General features: G+C 38.1%; 1 protein-coding gene across 1 annotated transcript in view; it reads right to left on the bottom strand.

The window, feature by feature from the left end:
• LOC126259407 (ATP-binding cassette sub-family C member Sur) overlaps positions 1-21,080 on the bottom strand; it is a 377,896-nt gene that overhangs the window by 97,014 nt on the left and 259,802 nt on the right. The window lies entirely within an intron of this gene.

The following is a 21,080-nucleotide window of genomic DNA, read 5'->3' as shown; positions in this document are numbered from 1 at the left end:
GTTTCTTTCCCATTAAAAACAAGATAATTTTTAATGGAGAATTTTGTGTGCACTTTTGACAGAAGGGTCCCAAATAAGTCTAGTGCAATATACATTTTATCAATATGTATTAACATGTACAATAAGATACGAAGAATAACCAGTACACCTCCCCCCGCACCCCCCCCCCCCCCCCCCCCGCCCCTTTCCCCAGGCAATAGTAGCACTGGTGTGTGGCACTAGCAGTCATCGTGGGCCAGGGCATTGCTTTCACTGCTGCAGTAATGGTTGTTTAGTAATGGTTGTTTATCGCATTTTATCATCCCTGTTAGTACATGTCAATAAAACAAATATTGCGATAGAGTAATTTCGGACCACTCTATTGAATTGACATGCAAAATTCCAGTTTAAAAATCATTTTGTTTGTGATGGGAAATGAACTTATGCTTCCCATCAACAATGGGCATTGCATTAAAGAAGTGATGAGCAGTATTTGTTTGGGCTCAATCCACTGACACAAAGCAAAAACAAAATTGCAAATTGTACCAAAACACCAGAGAAAATGGGCCTCATGAGTCTTAAGATGGAAACTCTGTATTTACAGTGATTTGTACTGAACTATGTTCAATATTTTTCTCTCCCTGTCTTAAATACAGACACACAACCATACTAGTACACATCCAAAATACTTCCCTATTGTAGAAGGATTTGTCAAGGAGATATGTTTTCAGTTTGTGTTTGAGGTTAGTTTTATTTTCCATCAAATTCTTTATATCACTGAATAGGTGGTCAATGATTTTTATGGCTGAATACCCTTCCTTTCTGAGTAACACTAGGGCTGGTCCATGGATAATATAAATAATTTCTCTGTCTAGTATTGTATTTGTGTATGTTTCATTTTCAAACTGTTACTAATTGTTGACAACAAACTTCATAAGAGAGTAAACATAGTGTGAAGCTGTTATTAGTATGCTCAACTGTTTAAAGAGGCTCTAGAAGGGACACCACACATCATAATTATTATATGTTCCTGTGCAACAAACACTGTTTCCTTCAGTGACAAGTAAACCCACAATATGATGCAATAAGGCCTTAGAGAACGAAAATAAGAAAAGTAAGTTGCATTTCATGTGTTGCAGTTGCTCCATTAGGTTTGATAATACTTGTATCATTCCTCTAGTACACAAGCAGTGATTGTTTCCATTCTGAAGGTGGTGTGTCATTGTGTACAATTGCTGTATTCCTTAACACCAATGCTGCATCCTTTTAATTAGATAGAATGAAAATCAGATGCCAGAAAGCTCTCTGATACCTTGATATTTAAGCTTCTATAGAGGAATACTGTGAAGTGCACAATCAGATGCTTTTGACAAGTCACAAATACCATTTGATGACATATTTTCATTGAAGTCTGTATTATCTGAGATGTAAATTATAAATTGCATCTTCTGTGGAGAGGCCCCTTTTGAAACCCAAATTGAAGTTGAATAAATGTCTTATAGTTCTTGCACCTTCAAAAAGGAACTAAGAAGCAAGACTGGTCAGTAATTACTAATATTTGTCTTATTAATTATAATGGAGAAGTGTCTGACAGTGGTCTGTTTGGAAGCATCCCTTGAAATAGTGATGTGTTGAATATGTGACTAAAAATGTTACATATATGTGAAGAATGGGAGTTTGGTACTTTACTTGAGATATTGCCTGCTCATTGAGAGTTTTTGATTTTGAGCGAGTTAATTACATTCTTAATTTCTTTGGCACAGCAGGGTAATGGTAATTTACCTCTATCTATTAGGCTTTGGTTCTTGCATATAATGTTACTTTATCCCTTTAAATGTTCATTGTTTCAGTCTGCATATATACATCATCGGTGCTTGTGACTTGGAAAGGTCCCTGGATCCATGTAGTTTCATTTGATTAAAGCACCTATGCCTGGGTTTCAGTCAGGTTCCTCCATTTCATTTCATTTGATGCTGAGGTGCTATTCCAATACAGTTGGAGAGCGTTTTCAATGTTGCCCAAGTTTATGGGAATATCAAGTTGGCTGAGGTGTGAATGGGAATTTGGATTGAGGAGGTATGCATGCTAGGGCAGTCCATCCAGTTGTGCAAAGACACTGTGACAGGGTGGAGTCAGCACATTGGTTAACACATCTGTCTAATAAGCAGAAGATCAGGTTTGAATCTCTGGAGCCACATAGTTTCATTTGATAAAAGTTTTGCTTTCCAACTAACCTGTTAGTAGTCAACGCTTGAATGACAACTAACATTTTTAGTTTATATGCTTTTGGACTTCTAGCTTTTGAAATGGTGGAACTTAATAGATCGTGTGCTCATTTCAAGTAGCTGTTTGAACCTACATTAGATAAACTACTGGGTTCCAGGCAGATGTATCCTTAAAGAATATGGCAGTGGCTAATTTTTGTGCCTTTTGCCATATGTGAGCAAGTTAAAGCAAAACTAGAGGCTATAAAGTGTGGGTGTTATAGCCACAGTCTAAAATCCTCAAAGAACTACAAATGTTCCTCATCAAAGTAAATTATCATGCCAAGTTTATTAACAATGCAGTTCATATTTCCCAGACTCTCAGTAAATTTGGTGAAAAAGGTGATAAATTTGGGTAGAGAGAGGAGTGTCAGAAGGCTTCCACGCAACTGAAAAAGTGCATACATCAGCCTCTTGTTTACAACATTCCATCTCGGTATGCATTTAACACTTGCCCTTCATGCATTGTATTGTGTCAAGGGTGCCATGCTATTGCATAAATATGCTGACAGCACAGAACAGACCATTGCATTTGCATGTAAAACATTAAATGCATCACAGAAGAATTATTTGTAAATTGAGACAGAAGCATTCGCTGTCATATATGGCATTTGGATGTTTAACGTGTATGTCTGTGGTACTAAGTTTCACCTGATCATCAGTTGCAACCTCATTAATTTGCTGTTTAGACCCCATTCAAAACTTCCTAATAAAATTGTATAGTGACTGCAATGGAGGGTGTTGTTCCTAAATAACTATGCCTATGTGATCCATTATCATTCCACCACACAGCACTTGACTGCTGATGCACTTTCCCACTTGCTGTGTGGCCTGGATGTCAGATTTGGTATGCATATGGTGCTGTGTTTTGCCTTAGCCACAAATAAGTGACACACCCTCCATGAATTTCTGATTATTGCACACAAAGTAGCAGCAGAAACTGCCCATGATCTGCTCCTTTGGTGGCCAGAGCATTTCCCTAAGGACACTGACTTGGAATGGCACACCTATTTTTCCTTACTGCACAGCTTAACGTATCTGAGGGAGTAATTTTGTTGGCTACAGATGATGTTGTATGCCAGATGGTAGTTCCTCCCACACTTTCCTCCCACATACTGAAGCTCGTCCAAAATACACATTGGGGAATATGCGAATGAAGGCAATGGCACAGCTTCATGTGTATTCGCCTTGAGTTGATGGAGCCATTGAACACACCTCCAAGAACTACCATGCCTGCACCCACAACCAATTGGTCCCAGCACAGCGTTTCAACCCATGGCAAAGAGGGTATGTTGATTTTGTCGATCCATTCTGCAGAGCAATGCAGTTGTCTCACTAACTTTCTACATGTTGCGCAGATGGCTACAACTACTTCTGGTCCCACTCCCCACCACTGGTGTTCCCTCCCCTCACCATTGACAGAGATTGTGCATTATATGGCCAATCATGATGGGGCCTACCACAAGAGACTTTGGCGGGCATTCCTGCCTCTCCCCCTCCTCCTTCTTGTTGAAGTCAACACTGACCAGGCCATTTTTGACCCTATGTGTCAATTGAAGGGGGAGGGGTTGTGTCTGTTGGTGATTCAGATTCTCCGCCTAACCCATGTATCAATAGGGAGAACAGGTTAGAGATATTCAGTCTCCGGGTGACAGCTGAAGCTCACACTTAAGTGAGGTGCAGCTACCACAGCAAGAACCTCTGATGAATGTTTACAGCTAAATAAAGCTACCTGGCTACGGCAAGTAAGTCTCTTGCTACTCACTGAAGCCTTTAGTTCCGTGCCATTGGAAGTGGAGTTCTGTTCTTGCCTGATTTACATTTATGATTTGGAATGGTCCCTACATTGTCGTACAGGCTTAAGACAACTTTGTTATGCTCTGTAATTGCTTAGCTTGTTCATTCACTGTGTGATCTCCACTGCCATTTACCTGTGGAACTGCCTGTTGTGTTCTGCCAGTCTACATTACCGTAAACTGTGTTCTACCTAAGATGAGTAGGATAGAAGAGTTCCTGTAAGAGTGCCTTGTATTTTTCTGCTGTCTGTTCATTAAATACTCTATTTTCCACTATACCATTTCACGGTAATCAGATAAATTGTTTAGTATGACTATCAGAGAGGCCATTCAGTACTGCATAATATACCACTGATTAAGTGTTCGCCTTCAGAGATGTTATCTATTAGTATATTGCTTTCCTGTGCAATTCTGGTGGGAAAAATTATCAACACAGCACATATTGTATGTGTTAAGCAGTGTTTACAAACTTTTTTTTTTTAATCTTTCATAAAATTAATATTAAAATCTTCACAGATATTTTTTTTTTATCTTTTGTCTGCTATACTTTCTTTTGTCTGTTAAGTGGCGTAATAATAACTCAAACTCTTGTAAGAATATCTGAAAGTTTCCCAATGGGGATCCATACACTGTAGCAGTTATAAATGGCTTTTCTGGTAGCAGCAATTCACAAGTATAACCTTTCCATTGTTCACCTAAGCGTAAATGACTGGTATCAATAAATTTGAGCTTGATTTTATTCTTTACATCTATGATAACACCTTCTTTCCCCATATTAGCCTACAGAAATGGCCTGAATTTATAGTTCTTTGGGTTCAACATTTGGATTGTGTATTTACTTGGTACTCAGTTGGACACACTGCATCAACTATCTTTTGACATTCTGGGTCATGTACACAGATAGTAAGTTTGTTAACACTAGCTTTAGTCTTCTAATATTAACAAAACGTAATAGTAAAGTTATTCATACAAGTTTCTGTCATGTATGGCACTTTTGATACAGTCTACCTTAATGACATATTTAATCTCTCACTTCTGCAAAGACACCAATTCTACCACCAAATGTTTTGAACGAGTCCAAAAGTATCTCTGCTATTTGCTGATTTTCCAAAATTGCTTTTAATATAATGTATATGCACTCTTTTGGTTTATGACTTCTGAAACATGTTGGGAATAAGTTAATACTCAACTTTTGTTATAAACTTTATTTACCTGTTGCATCTTACTTTACACAATACTGTGGACAAACAGGAAGATAAAGTGGCAGGACAATTGCTCACCATTTTATCTTTCTCACCAGTTTTATAAATAGCTATTACATAGAAGTTTTCTAGTCTTCTAAAAAGCTGCTGAATTGTAGTGAGCAGTTATGTGAGAGGCTCAGTTATATTTTGGAGAAACAGTTGTAATAGTTTGCTTGCTGAGTATGTATTGTAGCTCTTTAACAGCCATTACTGTTTCTTTTCTGCTAGCATTCTGATAAATATTGATAACTTATATGTGTTGATTTTGTTTCCTACTGGCATTTTGCACTGAGGTTACTTTGTTTAATTTTTCTGCTATACCAGTCAAGTATCTGTGGAAAATTTTTGCTGTTTTAGTTGTATTTGTAATTTCTTTTTTTAATAAAATAATATTCATATTGGCTTATCTACTTGCACAAGTTTTACTTTATTATGATACCCAGCATAGCTTTTACTTCATTGATAGTGTCTTAAGTAATGCCATATCACATGCATCTTGCTTGTTTAATTACTTTTTAATACCTTTCTACATATATTTTATAGTCAGTGTGTATATATGTTGTGACACTATTTTTCTTGCCGCTCTGATACCTGATATTTCCCACATTTAAGAGGGAAGGCTGCGTAAAAATGCTGCACCATTGTTTTTAGGTATTTGCTGCATTTTGTTCAGTACTTCTATTTTAATAGACTGTAGATCAGTCTGTTCCATTTAGTACCATAATGCATTTACAAACAATTGAAAATCTGGGATGGATTAACAACAGTATGAAAAGGATAGACTGTTACTCACCACATATGCAACGCATTGAGTGGCAGACAGGCACTAAGAGAATGGCTGCTAAATGTTATTCAGCTGTCAGACTGAGGCTTCATCCAGGGTGAGGAATTGGTCACCTTTCTCACCTAGTCATACTTTTTTTTTTTAATGTTGCCACCTTTTTGTCACATTTTAAAAATTTTGTCTGCTTTTTCAACCTTTTTTCTCTTTTAGGAAGAAAATAAGTGATTTTCTTTTGTTTCCAAGTTTCTGTGTTCATGTTTGTACATTTAACTTTCTGGAATGTTTCTGTGATTAACGCAGATAAAATCTAACCTGAGAGGCTTCCGACATTTGTGATAGATTGTTTACTTTTTATTTTTTGAGTGTTTTTCATATATATTTTGCACAGCTGTTATTAGTGTTTAATATGCCTGTATTGCAACTGCTTCTATTTTTGTTCCAAATTTTAATTTTGCTGTAGTAATAAAACTGCTGCTGTGATACTCTGTTCAGTTTTTAAATTAAACTGTTTGAGATTGAAAAGAAGATAGTTTGAAAAGTACAGTCTCTGCATGGGGTAAGGAAGTTAGTGACAGTGAACTACTTTGCATTGTGTGTTCTTGCTCTGTTAATTTTGAGCCAGCAGGTTTTCAGGCAAGTTTTAACCACTCACTTTCAACAAAACATAAGTGTGATTCTGAAATTAAATATGGACCGTACCAATTATATTTAAAACTTTCAGATCAGACACAGCCTTAAAGTTCGGTATATGCATCAGCAATATGGATGTTAAGTACCAAGAATAGTTCCACCACTGCTGAATTAATTTGGACAATGGAATCAGTGATTTCCAATTACTTTGTGGTTTCACCAAATTATATCCATAGTGTTTTTAAGAAGATGCCCCCTGATGGTATTCCTGAACATCTTTCACTTTTCATCCAAGAAAATGAAATACCTAATAAGTAATAATCGATGGACTGGCACCATACTTCCAGGAACTTATGTTGGAAGAAGCACATTCATCATATTATACATGGCATTTTGGTGAACTTACCAATAAAAAAATAAAAAAGAACTACAAACAACCATTGTATTTTGATCACAGAGTAAGTGTTACATAACAATGTGCCACCCAAGAACTTCCTTTTTCAGCAAAACATATAGTGAAACGTTAAATAAGAAATTATAAGAGGCACATTCTGAAGCCAAATTGTTACAAAATAAATGCCTTATCTGGGGATCAGACAGACCTAACATCAATAAAAAAACTGTTTAGGCTTTTAGATAGTGATTTCTGTGAGACCTGGAGATATCAGAACTTGCAACTTTCATGACAATGCATAATGTCTATGTAAAGGCTTTTGAGTATTTAAGTGATGGCTGGCCTGTTTGTTGGGATAATTTCAAGGAATTCATTCCAAATTACAAGTTTTTGAGGCATACAACCACAAGGTGGCTTGCTTCAGGACCTTCAGCCACAAGGCTTTTGGAACTCTGAGATGGTATTCAGTATTTAATGTTAAAATCCCTAAAATACAAGCAAAATCACATGTAACTGGCATATATGATTAAAAATTGCAATAATCTCCACTACTTCGTATAAAATCTGTCTCTGTGAAGGAAGTTAAATGTATAAAACAATGTGTACACAATAATTTGTGGCAATGAATTTCATCAGTTCTTAAAAAATCACAGATGTGTAACAGCAAGTAAAAATTCATCAAAAAATTGAAATTGGTATCTGAATAGAAGGTAATCAAGGTATCTTCTGACATGCTATGACCACAAATTATATGTTCAAAGCACACATTTTTGAGAGATCATCCTTTGCTCACCCAGAAAAAAAGTAAAAATTGAAAAATTGATGAACATGTTGAATTAAACCGAAAACATCACAGTGACTATGTGGTTAAACCATAAGCATAAATGCAGACATCTGCTTAATGACAAACTTTGTCACCTTTACTGTTATTGATTAACATTTTTTGTACAAGCTGCATTCCATATGATCACCACTGTTAAAGTGTTATTTTAGGCTTGATGAGAGAAACAGAGACATGAAAAAATGAGTTTACCTCACCTCATGTTACAAGCTTATTACAAGTAAGCTCAGTGAATTTCTATACACTCTGTAAAATGTAAATTTGAAAGAGAGCTCAGGTGCTACACTTTTGCTTCATGCTCTCTGTCACTGCTGACAGTCTTTACTATCTACAGCGTGTGGTGAAAGGTATATGTGTGAGTAGTGTATGTAGTTGTTGCAACTGTATTGTGTCAGATTTTAACATGAAAGTCTTTAAAACCTGCTATCATAAAACCCTTGTCCTATTTCCACATGACACCTCTGTCATAGCACACCATCTGTGCAAAAAGTATATTTCCAGCACTTCACAAAATGCTTTCACCCTTGCCTGCACTCCTGTCATTGAAGGGCCACTCCCTCTCATCACACATCCATTAGGTGAGCTCATTTTACTTGTATTAGTGTGGTATGGTGACTGCGCTGGCTATGCTAAAAGATGAGACTGAGTTATAAGTGGCACAAGAGAAGTTGTTGGCAGGGCCCCTTTGTCACGTATTGGCTCAGTCTGGAACATTTTCTGACAACTGTCTTGTTTTTCCATCACTGTTGCAACCCAGCAGTAATTATATCATAATAGTGTCGTGAAGCTAAAGGTTGCAAGTTGCGTTGGCAACACCAATCATGGATTTTGTCAGCATTTTCTCTCTCATGTCTCCCCTCACTACAAAGGCCTAAAATATTCCCTTAAGTTGTTGGCAGGGCCCCTTTGTCACGTATTGGCTCAGTCTGGAACATTTTCTGACAACTGTCTTGTTTTTCCATCACTGTTGCAACCTAGCAGTAGTTATATCATAATAGTGTCATGAAGCTAAAGGTTGCAAGTTGCGTTGGCAACACCAATCATGGATTTTGTCAGCATTTTCTCTCTCATGTCTCCCCTCACTACAAAGGCCTAAAATATTTCCTTAATTCTGCCACCATCCATGGTGTGAACCATCTGTCTTTAGTGCCACTTATAAATCATCCAGTCACACCAAAATGTCAGTAGGAAGAAAACAGGACAAAGTCAAGTGAGATGTCAGATAAGAACTTAGAATCGAGGTAAACCTTACTAGGAATAAAGGTAAAATCAGGGAATTTTTAGCATTGATCTTATGAGGTTTTCACAGGGGCTACAAATTTATGGTGTATAATCATGAAAAATGTAAAATTAGATAACTTAAAATCAAAGTTCCACTGTAATTTAATTTTGTCCTCTTGAATCCTATGGCAGGGATACATAGGGGGTTGTAGTACATAACTAGAATCATCATTTAAAGCTGGTTCTTGAAACTTTATAAGCAGGCTTTCTCAGGATAGTTTACATCTGTTTGCAAGAATCTGCCAGTTCTGTTCCTGCAGCATCTCTGTGACATTCTCTTATGGATCAAACAAACCCATGACCATTTGTGCTTCCCTGCTCTATACACATTCAATATCCCCTGTTAGTCCTATTTGGTATGGGTGGTCCACACACGTGAATAATATCTTAGAGTCGGTTGCATGACTGATCTGTAAGCAGTCTCCCTGGTAGACAGTGAGTATTCTCCCAATAAACTGAAGTGCACTACCTGTTTTACCCATGACTGAGCCCTCGTGATCATTAGATTTCATATCCCTACAAAGTGTTACACGCAGCTATTTGTACAAGTTTGCTGATTCCATCTGTGACTTACTGATATTGTAGTCATAGGATACTTTTTTTTTCTTTCTTGAAGTGCATAATTTTAGAATTTTAGACCACAAAGAAAGAATAAAGAGCAGAAGCTGCAGTGACATGTTTACAGTTGCAAAAAGGATGCAGTTCAAGGTTCAGCAAGATTACTTATCAGAAGAGTGAGAGGTTCTACAGTTTGAAAAAGATGAGCCAGCTTTAGATAGTAAAATTATTGACAATTACTGCTAGCAGCACATGACAAAAAGAGACTTGTTATCCATACACTGACCGAGCGAGGTGGCGCAGTGGTTAGCACACTGGACTCGCATTCGGGAGGACGACGGTTCAATCCCGTCTCCAGCCATCCTGATTTAGGTTTTCCGTGATTTCCCTAAATCGTTTCAGGCAAATGCCGAGATGGTTCCTTTGAAAGGGTATGGCCGATTTCCTTCCCCATCCTTCCCTAACCCGAGCTTGCACTCCGTCTCTAATGACCTCGTTGTCGGACGTTAAACAACACTAACCTAACCTAACCTAACCTTATCCATACAGTTAAAGTATCCAATGTTTTGAAACTTGTTAAGGCTTCTCTTAGTCCCATGGAAATGTGAACATAGAAAGACGATAGTCCATTACAAAGCACACATTAGGAGAAGACACAGCAGTGATGACATAAAAGATTTTTAAACAGTGTTTTGACTATGAGGGGTACTTCGGAACAATAACCCCATTTACTTTCTGCACTCATTGCCACATGGCTCATTAGGTATGGACAGCATACACATGCAAATTATGCTGCTTATGAGGAAGAATTAGAATGGAAAAGAAAACTTGAACTAGAAAAAAAAACAGAAAGAGGAACAATATCAATGGCGTCTTGAAGAGGAGATTAAAAAAATGAATAACACAATAAAATCAATTGAATAAGAGCCGACTGCTCCGGAAAAAAAGAAAATAAAACCAACTAAGGAGGCACTAGAAGCACTTTGCTCTCAAACTTGAGCTAAATTGAAGAAAGTAAAACTGGCCCAAGGTATGTTTGAGGGTGCACAAATCATGAAAGTAGAAGAAAGAGTGAAAGAATGGGAGGTGGAAACCATTCAGAAAAATTTTAAGAAAAGAAAATCTACTGTTATTACTTCATTTTTTGCCAAGATTCCTAAGAAAGAGAAATCAAAAAATATTTTGTTGTTCTTTTCCTAGTATTCAAATGCAGAATGTCATTAGTTGTAGAAATAAAATATAGATTTGTTTGTGGTTTATGATTACCAGTAATATTTAATCACCAATACAAAATTCCCAATGCACCTGCATATGTTAATAAATCTGTATGAAGGAAAAAATGGCCATACACCATCTAGGATTATGATAGAGAAATTTATTATGGTATTAACCGATCTTTTTGGTAGGGACTATCAAAAATGAAAACAATTCATTTTGTACCATATCATTTTATTTATTAAAATAATTTGTCAACATGTAATTGCCTTTTTAAAATCTTTTTCTTGCCTTTTAAATTACAGGTTTCAAATATTTTGTCACGTTTCGAAAATGTCACTAGGGGTCCTCACCCTGTTCATCAAACATTGACAACAAAACATTCACACAAGCACAACACACACACAAATTGCCACTGTCATCCCTGGGTGCTAACGTAACATTGCAAACTGCATGTACAGTGAACACCAATCTTTTTGCCATGGGAAGTGGATGTACAAGAGAGACATTGGGTGGTGAAGGGGAGGAACAGCAGGACAGGGTTGGCGGAAGATGCTAGTGCTTCCTATGGGAGTGTGCAGGGATGTGATGAGGCAGTATAGTGGCTGCTAGATGCTGCATCAGGAGACTGTGCTGTGGCAGAGGGGGGGGGGGGGGGCAAGAGGAGAGAAGGAAGTGGAGAAAGTGAAAGAAATATGATGTGAGTGTACTAGTGAGATAGAAGGCATGTTTATGGCTGGAGTTGGAGCAGGGACTAGCAAAGGATGATGGCAGGGCCGTTGGGGTACAGAAGGATATGTTGCCGGGAGAGTTCCCACCTACACATTTCAGAAAATTTGATTTTGGTGGAAAGACACAATCTGTAAAGCAGTCACTGAAATGAAATACATCATGCTGGGTGACATGCTGATCACTGGTTGGTTCATTTGCCTTGGATACAGTTTGACAGTGGCCATTCACACAAGTAGACAGGTTACTAGTTTCAGTGCCTACGCATAATGTGGCTCAATGGTTGCAGCTAAGGTGGTAGGTCACATGGCTGCTTCTACAGGTGGTCCTGCCTTGGACTGGGTAAGAGGTGTCTGTGACAGGAGTGGAGTGGGTAGTGGTAAGTCAATGTATGGGCCAGTTGATGTATGCAGCTTTTTTTCAGGGGAATGAGCCATGGAGCAGGGGGTTTGGGAGCAGGGGTGGAGTAGGGACAGAAAAGCATATTTTGTAGGTTTGGTAGGTGGTGGAATACCAGTGTCGGAAGGACATTGGCAGAAAATGTGATTCAGTTGCTCCAGACCTGGATAATACTGAGTCACAAGAGGGAGCTCCTTTGTGATTGGACATAGGGTAGGTGTGGGTTTGTAGAAAACAGGGGAGATAAGGGTCAGAGATGTGTTTCTGGACAAGATGGGCACCCACCTGCACCATCCTATGCTAACTTATTCTTGATCCATCTAGAGGAATCCTTTACGGTCAACCAGGGTTCCAAACCTCTCACCTGATTCCGATTCTGTGCTTACCTACTCATTGGCCATTTAAAGTAATCCTTCACAGCCATCAAAAATTGCAAACCTTTCACCTGGTTCAGATTCATAAATGACATCTTTAGGATCTGGACCAAGGGTGAAATGAAATGTGCATCCAGCATATTACCTTCCTTGTTGTCAACCTCCACCTCAAGGATGGTTACATAAGTACCTCCCCTCACACAAAGGCATATTTAGGATTAGGCAGACTAGGCAGCTGTCTAGGGTGGTGGATTTCAAGGGGCAATGAATTTTAAGAGGTGGCTTATAAGTAAGCTGTAAAAGGGGTTTTTTTTTTTTTTTTTTTTTTTTTTTTTTTTTTTTTTTTTTTTTAATTCACATGTCTTGAGAAGAGAATGAGAACTTGAAATGGATATGAATAAAACTGTAAAACTGGCAACAATCAGCCCAGATTTCATGATCAGTCATGTCAGGCAATGGAAAAAGGACAGGTTTTGTTTTAGTAATTACATTACTTCAGGTCAGTGTGACCATTATTTGCTTTATTCAGTGTCAAGCCTTCTCAAGTGACATAAGTTAGGAAGGCAACTGTCATTGCTCACAATTAAGCTTTGTGATGGGAGATGCCATTGGCACTGTCATACGAGCAGCCATTGTTAGCACTCAGTAATGACCATTCAGACTTCATATTCAAAGAAAATACCACCACTCATTCTGACAACTGGCCACTTCACTAAAAGTTTAGTTTAATTTGAAACTGTAAAAAGTGCAGATGACTGCATTTATTTGTGATTTGTATTTTAGTATTAATTAAAATGAGTGACAGTTGGAGAAAAGTAAGAGGTTCTTGGGACTGGAAACTCACAAAAGATAAGGCAATAAAGAAACAGGGAATTGTGAGAAAGAGTACAAAAATCAATGTGCTATTTAAAAATCATAAACAACCAGCTAGCTTGAGCTCAAGTCTAGACACTTCAGAGTGTACTAATATGAAGCACAATAATTTGGTGAACAATATTGAATATTTAAAACAATAATGGTGACAGTGATTTAGTTTCTGATGATCCTGTGACTGGATGATAAATGGATATGGTAAGAAGATGAGACTATAACTAGTAGCAGAATTCAATCCTTTTGTAGCTAAACATGGAGAACTTTATGGAAACAAAGGAAAAGGGAGTATATCACATCTTTCTTTTCAAACATGTGAAGATTATATAAATTCTGGCACATAGGATGGTGAAGTATATTGTAGATTAACTGAGGGAAACTAAATATTTTTCCACAATATTAGACACCACCTCTGATTTTTACACATGTAGATAAGCCATCTTTTGTTATAAGGTATTTATCAAAAGATATATTTCCTGTTGAAATGTTTATCTGTTTTGTTCTAAATTCAGGGCACAAAACAGAAGAATTAGTGGATTCATTAATAAATTTTAATAAGTAAATATGATTTGGACATTCACTTATGCGGTAGTCAGTCACATGACAATGGAAGCAATATGGTGGTACTTACTCTGGTTTACAAGCTAGAATTATCCAAATTAACCCTTTTGCTTTGTAACCTCCATGTGCAGCTCACACCTTTAACTTAGTAAGATCAAGTGCAGCAGAGTGTTCCTCAAACAGCTTCATGGTTCAAATGGCTCTGAGCACTATGCGACTTAACTTCTGAGGTCATCAGTCGCCTAGAACTTAGAACTAATTAAATCTAACTAACCTAAGGACATCAAACACACATCCATGCCCGAGGCAGGATTCAAACCTGCGACCGTAGCGGTCGCAGAGTGTAGCACCTCGAACTGCACGGCCACTCCGGTCGGCCAGCTTCATGTTTCTGTTTGTTGCAACAAATTTACATGTTATTCTCTGCTTTGATGAGCTGTTGGAATATTTTACAGTCAAAATTAAATAGTTCAGTCTCTGTAAAATGACCTCTACAAAAATGTTGGGCAGGGTGTATGATGCCTATTATAGTCTTAGTGTTAACTGGTTAAAAATATCAGCTTTCAAGGTTATTCAGGATGATGAAACTTAAAAGGCTCTTCACTTAAGATGCATGGTGACTGGAATGCTGAACAGTATGCAGTGTCTGAAATCTGTGATACTGACAAATTTTTGGCCAGTGATATTTAAGAGATTTGATGTACAAATAAATCATTGCAAAGGGTTGATATGGATACCGTAATAAAGAGACATTCTTCCAATCCATATGTGGCATACAGCAAACCAATACTGTAATAAAATTGTGTGATTGTTTATTTGAATATGTTTGACAGAATCAATCTGTGGACAACACAAATGAAAAATCTTGCATCAATAAGAGAAAAATAAACAAAATAGCCAAACTTGATAAAACTTTTGAAGGGAAGGAAGATTTTTGGGTGAATACATTTTTGTTTATTATAGACAGATTGAGATCTGAATTTGAGAAAAGAAAAAAAAAATACTGAAAGTTTTATAGCAATTTTGAGTTCCTAAGCATTTTTTCTGGGTGAGACAAAACTGAACTACTGAAATGTGCTACAAAGGTGCAACAGCATTAAAAAGATGACTTGGAAGAATTTTTGAGTGATGAGGTTATTTATTTCAAAGTATATCTGAAAAGTAACAAAATGAAAACCTCCTCCCTAAGTACTTTGTACAGCATGTTGCATGAAAAAACATGTTCACAGACTGTTTCCTAAATTGGAGATTCCCCTAAGAATATTTTTATCAACCACTGCAACCAACTGTTTGACCCAGTGCTCTTTCTCACTCCTCAAAAGACCCAAGGATTATTTGCAGTCATCCACATTAGAGCATTCAGTCAATAGTATTGGCATCCTCTCCATGAATTCTGAATACTATAGCATCTATACGAGTACTATGAAGATGAGATTGACAAACTGGCTACAAAAAAAGTATGCTGTAAACAGCTTTGCCTAACTTGGGTTTGGTGAGTTCAATATGCATGTATTTATTATTATTATTATTATTATTATTATTATTATTATTATTATGAGCAGGAACAGTCATAGTATTCAGTTATGCACAAATATAAGTTACTAGGTTGTACAATTATGTAAAAGAAATCAGTGGAAGTATTCTTCTCTGTCTAGGGGAAGCAAATAGCTAAATTTGCTCCTGCACCTACATCATACCTACCAACCACCAACAATCTTGTGGCTCATTACCACCCAGCACTGGAGCAACTGTATCTGTTCTCCACCAGTGACTTGACTACTTGTCATCTTACCATGACATCAGAAATATCCTCCTTATCCCTGCAACAGTGGTATTCCTCTGCTCATCCCACCTACATATATCCTTATAATATCTTTGTCCATCCCTATTCTACCCTTCCTCCAAACTCTTTGGCCCATGGCTCGCATCCCTGTAAAAATGCTAGATGCAAGAGCTGCTCCATATGTCCTCCTACTATCATCTGTTCCAGTCATGTCAGAGTCAATCCCTATTCACACAAAGGCAGGGCCACCTGTGAAAGCAGACATGTGATCTACCAACTCTGCAGCAACCACAGTGCTCCGTTCTATCTGGCCGTGATCACTAGTAAGCTATCTGTCCATGTGAATGGCAACCATCAAACTATGGCCAAAAACTGATACACCCAGTTGCTGACCATGCTGCTCAACATGATGTGCTTGATTTCAGTGACTGCTGCACAGCCTGCATCACCTGTATTCTTTCTGCTAACACCAGCTTTTCTGATTTGTGCATGTGGAAACCCTCCCTGCAATATCTTTCATTCCTCTAATCTGCCACATCCGCAACCTCTGCTGTCCCCTTCCTACTCCCACTCCAGCCCTATACAAGCCTTCTATACCTACAATTTGTTTGCAGAGTCTTTTCCCCCATTCTCTACTTTGTCCTCTCCCCTTTGTGCCGCTGGGAATTTCCTTCACCAATACTTTTTGCCTTCTCTCCTCATCCTCACCCTCATAACTCTTCTGTACCCTGACTACTTAACCTAACAAAGACACACCTCTGATGCAGTCACAAATGGTTCAAATGGCTCTGAGCACTATGGGACTCAACTGCTGAGGTCATAAGTCCCCTAGAACTTAGAACCACTTAAACCTAACTAACCTAAGGACAACACACACATCCATGCCCGAGGCAGGATTCGAACCTGCGACCGTAGCGGTCGCGCGGTTCCAGACTGTAGCGCCAGAACCGCTCGGCCACCAGCGGCCGGTGATGCAGTCACATTCGGGCCTTAGTTCCCAGAGACAACAGTGACCATGTTGTGAGTTTTGTGTCTACATCTGATGAAGGACTTAGTCCAACAGCTGAATAATATTTAGCAGTATTTTTCACTGTGCCCTTCCGCCACTCAATGCTTCCTGTGTGTGATGAGTAACAGTCTACCATTTTCATACTACTAGTAATCCATTAAGATGGTTAATGAAACTTTCTGGCAGATTAAAAGTATGTGATGGCCCAAGACTGGAACTCAAGAACTTTGCCTTTTGCAAGCAAGTGCTATATCACCCGAGCTATCTGAGCATGACTCACAACCCATCCTCACAGCTTTACTTCTGCCAGTATCTTCGAAATTTCAGAGAAGCTATATTGTTAAATTTGCAAGACTAGCCCTTCTGAAAGAAAGGATATTGCAGAGATATGGCTTAGCCACAGCCTAGGACTTTGCAGTGGAGTGTGTGCTGATATGGAACTTCTTGGCAGATTGAAACTGTGTGCTGGATCGAGATGTAATGTTGGGACCTTTGCCTTTTGTAGGCAAGTGCTCATCCAACTGAGCTACCCAAACATGACTCATGACTCTTCCTCAACAGCTTTACTTCTGCCAGTATCTCATCTGCTACCTCCCATCTCCTAAGCCATATCTCTGCAACCTCCTTTCTTCCAGGAGTGCTAGTTCTGCAAGTTTTGCAGGAGAGCTTCTATGAAGTGTGGAAGGTAGGAGATGAGGTACTTACACAAGCAAAGCTTTGAGGAGAGGTCGTGAGTCATGCTTGGTAGCACAATTGATAGAGCAGTTGCCCATAAAAGGCAAAGGTCCTGACTTCGTGTCTCAGTCCAGCACATAGTTTTAATCTGCCAGGAAGTTTCATATCAGCACACACTCCACTGCAGAGTGAAAATTCCTTTCTTGAAATATTGTTAATGTTAACTTGAGTGAAATACCTGCATTTGACCTTTAGCATCTTGTTTTTTTGTGGTTCTCCTTTAACAGTTATGACAAGAATTAAATCTCTGTGTCCATTGAATCTTGGGCTACAGACTTTTATTAATTACTCAATTTTTTTACTGTGACAATAAAGTAGGAAATTAAATTATTTCCTAAAAATGTTCCTACAACACTATCAATTCAGTGTTCTTTCACAGAGGCTCACAGACCATTACAGTGGAAGCCAGGAGAAAGGTTTACAGATGCACTACAGGCAATATTGCAATATACTTTATTATGTTACCAAAAAACCAAAAATAATTTGCTAAATGCAATAAAGAGAGAGGGGGAGAGATGAGGGAAGGAGAAGGGGAGGGAGGAGGGAGGGATAGAGGGAGGGAGGGAGGGAGGGAGGGATAGAGGTAGGGAGGGAGGGAGAGAGAGAGAGAGAGAGAGAGAGTGAGAGAGAGAGAGAGAGAGAGAATTCCAAGAACAGATCAAAGGGAATTTGGATCGTTATATAACAGGTTAACTGTGTAAGCAAAATTGTGTTCAGTTCCTTGAATAAGCTTTGCTTATTGAACCTATTGATCTCAGTTTTTCCAACTCAACTGTTAAAGAAGTCATAAAAATCACTAGATCACATGGAAGCAATAAGGTACTGGAAACTCCACTATATCATCGGACAATAAAAATCACTAGGTCACATAGAAACAATAAACTACTGGAAAATCCACCATAATCTCATCTGATAAAAATAGTTATAATATATATTATACAAGTTTGGAGAGCCAATAGAGTATAATTGATAAATTTGATGACTTTTTCTCACATTCAAGGTAGACATGCTATTAATCTTCTCTGTCCTTTCTGTGTGTCATAAGCAGATTTTGAAATGTCAAAATTTTAATAAGAAACAAGACAAAGTGAAACAGGAAAGTTGGTTGTGCAGCATTTTAAAGAACCAAGTCACAGTTACAAAAGCCAGTCTCTTCAAAAGAAATGTAAACAGTAGGTTTGTTCCGATTTAAAAAACCAAATAGTACAGAAAAGTCCTCCCTGTTTGCTTCACACAGCACCCTCAGTCAAAGCAGAGTGTTTTGAAGGAGTCATAGTTGAATTACATGCACAACATAACCTAAAAATCAGGGGAAAAAAACAGAATGTGTATTTTTATAAGTACTTCAGAACTGGTAGAAATAACAGATATTTCTTCTGAGTAGATGAAAGAAATTTTGCTGAAAAGAAAGTAGAGAAATTATTTATGAATTCTGGAATCAAAATGTAAAATTCTACATCATTCCTTCTGTTATAACGAATTTTTATCTTCGGCAGATGAAGGGATTTTAAGATCCCTCCAAAATCTATGTGTCTAACACAATCATGATACGAGGTGTGGACAGTATTATGGAAACACCAAGAATTCAACACATTACCATGCCTAACATGGTGTAGGAAAACCATTGACATTCAAAACAGCTTCCAGTCATCTTGAAATGGATAAATACATGGTTTGCAAGAGAATCTTATACCATTCATCCTGCACAATAGTGGCAAGTTCAGATAACGATGAAGGAGAAACCCTCACAAAACCAGTCCTGGAGGTAATGAGCTGTGTGAGCAGGGGCCCTGTCATCTTTGAACACAGCATCACTAATACCATGATCAACCAAAATATATTAAATTTTATAACTATTATATTACGTCATAATCTTTGGCAGTAATGTGACCTTGCAGAGTACCCAGGGAGCCAATGGAATACCACAATATGGCTACTCAAATAATCACTGAACCCCTTCCATGTTTCAATCCTGGGACATAAACTCGGCCAGAAGTTTGAAATAGTGTGCAAAAATACTCATCTGACCAGAAGGCTTTCTTCCATTGCTCCGTAGTCTGGGTTTTATGGCTTCGGCACATTTTCCTGCGGGCATTTACATCACTGATGAGTGGTTTCAGAATTCCAGCTCACCCTGTGATTCCCAGCTTATGGGGCATTTGTAATGGGTCGCCCCCCCCTCCCCCCCGCCCCCTAACATTGCCTTTTTCTCTGTAGAAATAACCGATACCATGTATACTCTTGATTCTTGTATAGGTGAACATTCTCGGCTGTTTAACTGAGTGAACTTCACATGATTTTGTAAACAATGTATTACATTTCAGGATAAAACATATAAAAAGAAATCAATGTGTTACAATCAATGTGTACTAACAGTTAAAATTACTCTTCTGTTAAAAATATTTGAAATTACAAAATTTCTGGTATACTTAAAATTCATATTATTAATTGCACAATCTAATGCTAATTATTAAATTGAATTCTTAACTCATTTATAAAATAATGATATAAATTAGTAAAGATTCTTTTGTAAACTCTTTTGCTTTGTAAACACTTTGAAAATTGTGAGTATGGCAGAAATGGAAATGCCGTGTGGCTAGGGCCTCCCGTTGGGTAGACCGTTCGCCTGGTGCAAGTCTTTCGAGTTGACGCCACTTCGGCGACTTGCGCGTCGATGGGTATGAAATGATGATGAAAGACACACAACATCCAGTCATCACGAGGCAGAGAAAATTCCTGGCCCCACCGGGAATCGAACCCGGGACCCCGTGCGTGGGAAGCGAGAACGGTACCGCAAGACCACGAGCTGAGTATGGCAGTATGTAAATAGTGGTGGGCATACCTCTGCATTTTTGATTGTGTTTCTAACAATGTAATTTGTGGTGTGATAGATAGAAGTGGAATTGTAAAGTCGGTATGATATAAAAGAATGGGATAAAATAAAAAGATGTTCATAGCAACAGACAAATCTTTATCAGTTATTTCGTCTTCAAGAACCGCAATGTTATAAAAATTACAGCCTCAAGAATGTACCCCTACACACAACAAGAAATAGAGCCAACAATAAGAAGAGAAAAATCAAGATAAGTAATAAGTTTTCCTCTTGTACATCTTACACCTCTCGAAGCTTTCAAAATCTGTACAAATACAGAGAATTTTAATAGTGATGCGTAGGAGGGTAAGATTACAGATTGACAGAGTTCATGAGTGTGACATTCAGTTCAGCAGTGACTTTTGCAGCTGTCATCCTCTTATTTTTCATCACAATCCTCCTCAACAACTGTCTGTCACAATCACTTGACAAACTCTTTCATCTGCTTTGTGACTTAGCAGATGATTTTTTCCCACTTTCCCCATATTCAGTATAAATCTTCAGTATGGTGCCTCTTGAAACACTAAACACATCAGCTACCTTGGTTATGGAATCACCCCCCATACAAGCACCAACAATTTGCCCATGTTTGAATTCACTTAGCTCTGACATAATAGAATCACAACTACACAGGACACTGTTCTGACCATGACTGACACTCGCAATGCATTTCTTGTGGTGTTTCCGTATTTTCATCCAACAACTGTAGATCACTACTTATGAGTTTGAAGTAAAAGGCTCTCCTGTGTATGGGATGCAATT

The sequence above is a fragment of the Schistocerca nitens genome, chromosome 1, assembly GCF_023898315.1.
Source record: "Schistocerca nitens isolate TAMUIC-IGC-003100 chromosome 1, iqSchNite1.1, whole genome shotgun sequence".
In the NCBI taxonomy this organism is placed as follows: Eukaryota; Metazoa; Arthropoda; class Insecta; order Orthoptera; family Acrididae; genus Schistocerca; species Schistocerca nitens.
Note: the sequence above shows the minus strand (reverse complement) of the source record. Positions and strands in the feature narration are given on the sequence as shown.